Genomic DNA, 6,000 nt, shown 5'->3' with positions numbered 1-6,000 from the left:
AAGGCTTGACTATGACTGGAGTATCTGCATTCAGAATGACTCAGTAACATGGCTGGGTTGGGGGTGAGGGGAGCTCAGTTCCTGGTTGGCTTTGGCTGGGGTGTCGGCTCCTTGCTGGATGTTGGTGGGGTGTCAGGTCCATGCCATCTGAGCCTCTCCACATCTGGGCTGCTCATGCTTGGCAGCTAACTTCCCGGAGGGCAAGCATTGCGAGGGAGTGAGTAGTAAGCTGCACTGCCTTTAGCGACCTAGTACCCCAAGTCATGCACTGTCACTTCTACTTTATTCTATTCATCAGAAGTGAGTCACCATTAGGTTCTGTCTCTTACAGAAACAAGTATCAAAAAATTTGTGGATATATTTCAAAACCATCAGAGAAAAGTAAGTGCGGCAGCTCTTTCACAAGAGAAGAAATGAGGGTGGCTGATGAGACAATTGATTATTTTTTTTACCTTCCATTCTTGGTTTGCTAGGTTTTTAAAGATTGTGTACACTTGAATTTTATCAAAAATCATTTCAATTATAGAAGCAAATGGAACTTTTTTCTCTTTTAATGTGTTGGATTATATTCTTAGATTTTTCTAATGCTGAAGCACCTTATTAGTAGTGGGATAAATCTTTATTGTCATTCTGTATTATTATTTTTGTACATTGCTTATTTGATGTTGCACCTGTGTTCAAAGGTGAGATGCATTTCTTCTTTATTCTTCTATTGTCTTGTCAGGTTGTGGTATTAAAGATATGTTAACCTCATAAAATGATTTGGGAAGCCTTTCCTCTTTTTCTATTCTCTGAAAAATAAACCATGTCTAGCTGTCTCTCTTGCTCTCTCTCTTTTGCTGTCCTTGCTTAGCCTTTTTTGGCTCCAGGGATATCTTTTAATTTGAAAATTTGTCTTTCTTAAGAGTGTGGTGTTTTCAACCACTGCCTTTTTTTCTCTCTAATAATCATATTTAGCTTCTCGTTTCACAAGGATCCCACAGTTACAGTCCCTCTGATTTATTTAGGGAACAGTTTTTCAGACTTTATTCTGCTAAAAATGTGACAGTTTCTGTGGAACTCTAGCCTAGTACTTTTGCAAAGTTTTAAGTAGGCATCCCTCCCTCTCAGTGCATGATTCCCTTTGGCTCCATGGATATCCTGACTCTACCCAAGGTGGGCTGAGAGAGTTCTCGTTGGGAAGATGGTAACACACTTCTCTGGCAATTAATTTCTCTGTTAGTGCTTGGACTCACTTATGAGCACTTGGTGCTGGTTTCTTCATAAGGGGACCTCATTGCTTTGTATACTACAGAAACTCTTCCTGATACCTGTTTACTGGTGATACTCATCCTTGATTTCTAGCACTTAATGGATTTATTCCTTTTTACTCTTTGGAATTTCAATGAGCTTTTGGGAGGAAGGATAATAAACCTTCGTGTTGTCCATCCAACCTGCCATTTAGACTACAAGTCTGTTGCTGCTACTTACTATGCACATAGAACTTGACCTCCACACAAGCATGTCCACAACTATGGTATTTAGAATCCATTATCTTTTATATATACATTATAAAAATAACATATGCATACTATAGAAAACGTTGGAAAATGCAAAAACGTGAAAAGAAGGAAAAAAGATCCATTGACCAAACACCTCAAAATAATGACTTGTATCAGACCTGGTATTTTCTTGTAATTCTGTTAAATATTGTAATCATACATATATTTTTATATCTTTTTTTTTTTTTTTTTGAGAGAGAGTGAGAGAAAGAGCTTGAGCGGAGGGAAGGAGCAGAGGGAAGGGACAAACAGACTCCATGCTGAGCACAGAGCCCTGTGTTAGGCTCGCTTCCAGGACCCTGAGATCATATCCTGAGCCAAAATCAAGAGTCATATACTTAACAGACTGAGCCACCCAGGTGACCCTGTATATCTTTTTTTATTTAGTGTTATACCAGAATTCTCTTTAGTGTTATTGCTTGTTTTGTAATGATAGTGTCATTTTGAAGTCACTGTTTTCATGATTCTAGTATCTAATTTTTAAAATCTAATGATGGTCTTTGATGTTGCTTATAGCATTCCATTTTTCTGTTTTACAGGATTTTCTACTAGTCCTTGGGTTATGCTTTCTATGAGCAATGATTGCTCACCTTTCTCTTTCTATGATCTTTTCCATTATTTTTCTTTGCTGTAGTGAATTTTATATATACTTGATATGTTATTTTGTTGCTGAAGGCAGCCCTACCAAGTGTTCTCTCACATCTGAATGTAAGTGAGTCATCTCGATTCCCTTATCACTTATCTGAAACCTGAGAATTCGAGGACCGAGTGCTGGTGTTCCAAATACTTTCAGAAGCCTGGTTCTGATCTTTAGTGAATGAGTCCTGATCTTTCTTCTATAATTTAAAGCCCTGTAATGAGATTAATTACATCTAAACAGTGGCATTTCTTACTCCCTTCAGTAATTTCCTTAAGCTTCACATCCTTCTCGACTCAGGCTATAGCACTTCAGCAGAGCCACTTCTTGCACTTCCCCCAGCTCTCCCCAGAAGCTGTTCACACTCTTCTCTGGCTCCTTTTTTTTTTTTTTTTAAATAATAGGATTTTTTTTTTAAATATAAAATTGACATACCATAAAATTCTTCATTTTTAGGCATACAATTCGTTGTTTTTTAGTATATTCACAGAGCTGTGCAACCATCAGCACTAATTTTAGCACTTTTCCTTATCCCCCAAAGAAACCCCCACCCATTAGTAATCCTTCCTCATTGTCTTCTCCTCCTCATCCCCCTACTTTCCTGGGAATTGCCAATCTACTTCTATTGATTTGCCTGTTTGGGACACTACATATATGTGGAATACTACGGTATGTGGACCTCTTGTCACTTAGCATGATATTTTCAAGGTTTAGTCCATGTACTATTGATTTCTTATTTGAGAGAGAGAGAGAGAGAAAAGAGAGAGAGAAAAAGATGAGAGAGAAAAAGAGAGAGGAGAGGGAAAAGAGAGAGAGAGAGAAGAGAGAGAGAGAGAAAGGGAGAGAGAAGAGAGAGAGAGAGGGAGAGAGAAGAGAGAGAAGGGGGCAGAAGGGAGAGGGAGAGAGAGAGAACTTTAAGTAGGCTCTATGCCCAGCATGGAGCCCCTACAAGGTTCGATCTCACGACCTCAAGATCATGGACCTGAGCCAAAATCAAGAGGTAGATGCTTAACTGACTAAGCCACCCAGGTGCCCCTATCCATCGACTTTTTAAAAATTGTGGTAAGAATCCTTAATATGAGAGCTACATCCTTAACAAAATTCTAAATGTATGATATGGTATTGTCTATAGACACGAGGTTGTGCAGCAGATATCTAGAACTTATTCATCCTTTACAATTGAAAATTTATACACATTGATTAGCGACTCCCCATTTCCTCCTCCCCACTGGCACCCACCATTCTATTCTTTGTTTCTATGAGTTCTATTGTATTAGATTCTTCATAGAAGTGGAATCATGCAACATTTGTCCTTCTGTGACTGGCTTATTGAACTTAGCATAATGTCCTTAAGTTTCACCCATTTGTCACATATTACAGGATTTCTCTCTTTTTTTAAAGCTGAATAATATTTCATGGTACTTATATACCACATTTTCCTTATTCAGGTTGTTTCTTTATTCTGTTGTGGGGATAGGCCACATTTCGCATCATCAGTTAATGAACGTTGGGTTGTTTCTACTTTTTTGGCTATTATGAATAATGCTGCTATGTCTCAGGGGTTTTAAGAGGGGGAATATCTCATGAGTTTTGATACAGACATTCTTTGATGGGGTATGGAAGGGGATGGGTGGTGGGAATCTCCCTTAGACTTCTCTGCCCTGTGCTCTCACTCTAACAATGAATTTGCCTTCTTCTCCTTTGCTTTCTTTCTTTTTGTTTTATTTGTTTTAAGATTTTATTTATTTATTTGATGGAGAGAGAAAGAGAGAGACAGAAAGAGCAACAAGCAGGGGGAGTGGCAGGGATAGGAAGAGGGAGAAGCAGGCTCCCCGTGGAGCAGGGAGCCTGATGTGGGGCTCGATCCCAGGACTCTGAGATCATGACCTGAGCTGAAGGTAGATGCTTAACCCACTGAGCCACCTAGATGCCCCTGTTTTGTTTGATTTTTTTTTTTTTTGAGAGAGAGAGAGAGAGAAAGAGAGAGAGAGAGAGTGAGAGCACGAGGTGGAGGTAGCGGCTGAGGGTTAGGGAGAGAGACAATCTTAAGCAGGTTCCATGCCCAGTATAGAGCAAGATGTGAGACTCAATCTCACGACCTTGAAATCATGATCTGAGCCAAAATCAAGAGTCAGATGCTTAATGAACTGAGCCATCCAGGCACCCTGCTCCTTTGCTTTCTGTTCCAGCAAATCCTTGTTTGTCACTGAGCTATTTGTCTGTGCCTCACAAGGGACTGCTCTGCAGAGCCCTCTATGTGTTCTATCAAGAAAAACAAGAATGGTGAGCCACCATTCTTTGTTACTGGCCAGACACTGGCTTGGGCAAAGGAGTTCTCCCTTCTACAAGAGTTTGCTGCATTTCTTGTTCCATAATGCTCCCCTCTGTCCCAAATAACCTCTCCTCAACTGAGTAGGAGTCACAAGAATATTTAGGATTTCATGTATTTACCTTCTTCCTCCCTCTCACTTTCCACTGTTCTAGAATGGAGAGTTAGGAGTTCATCCAAATGACATTATTTATTGGTCTGTTTCTTGCCCTGACTGCCACTTTTCAAGCATTATTATATGAAATTGGCCTTCTCTCTATGCATTGCTTTTTTCCTTCTGTTTGTAACCTATTTTTTTTTTTCATTTTATTAGTTTTAAGAGGAGGGAGAGACATTTTGTGATTTGGCTTTTTTTTTTTTTTCAGAAAGTCTTCAAGTGATTCTCCAAAAACTGTTATAAATTATTTATTTAATTGCTATTTAATAGTCCATGGTTCAATGTGACATGATTTATTCCAGAATTCCCTTATTTTTGGACATTAGGTTTGTTTCCCTTTTTGGCTATTATAAATAATGCTTGGAGGAGCAATTTTTCCATAAATCTTTTTGTTTCGAGATCATTTTCTTAGGCTAAACTGCCAGATGTGTAATTATCTGACCAAAGAATAAGATGGTTTTTAAGTTACTTGAAACATCTATGCAAAATTATGTCCCTAAAAGATTTCTCATTTGCACTCCCAACAGTATGGGTTACATGACTCTCTGATTGAATTTTTGCTCTTATTTAAACAAAACAAATCAATGAAACACGTAACTAACTTCTTGTTAGAATTTATGGCACTATGAGTTAGAAAAAGCATAAAATTCGTTGTGTAACTGCCTTACAAGGCATAAAGGTGTGACAATGCTATTATTTTGTTTTGTATATCTGCCTACTTTTTGGTGGCTAGTCTTTATTTCAACGAAAACAGTAGAAAGATACATGTTGGATCAGCATGATCCACCAAGTTTGGGTATACTTAAGTAGATTTTTCAGAATCTTGACTTCAGCTAGGTCACTTTTTGTTCTGAACAGTTTTATTAGGGTAGACATACATATTGAAACATATAGTATAGTGCATATTTTAAAGTGCTTAATTTGGTACATTTGACATATGTATATGCCCATGAAACCATCAGCACAATCAAGACAAAGAATATTTCCATAATTTCTAAGTTTCTTCTTGGTCTTGTATTCTTTCCAGGTCTTTCCAGCACTCCCACCCCTCATCTGCTTTTTTTGTCACTGAAGATTAGTTTGAATTTTGTAGAGTTAAATAAATGAAATCATAAATTACATGCTCTTTTTTTTTTTTTTTTTGTCTGGCTCTTTCAATCAGTGTAACTATTTTGAGAGTCATTTATATTGTCATGTTTCCAGTTTGAGGACATTACCAAAGAGTTGCTATGAACATTTCTGTACAAGACTTTGCATGGACATAGGCTTTCTCTTCTTTAGGGTAAATACTTAAAAGTGAAAAGTCTGGGTCATATGGTAGGTATATGCTTAATTT

Source organism: Canis lupus, chromosome 2 (genome assembly GCF_011100685.1).
Source record: "Canis lupus familiaris isolate Mischka breed German Shepherd chromosome 2, alternate assembly UU_Cfam_GSD_1.0, whole genome shotgun sequence".
Taxonomy (NCBI): domain Eukaryota; kingdom Metazoa; phylum Chordata; class Mammalia; order Carnivora; family Canidae; genus Canis; species Canis lupus.
This window is presented reverse-complemented; position numbering follows the sequence as displayed.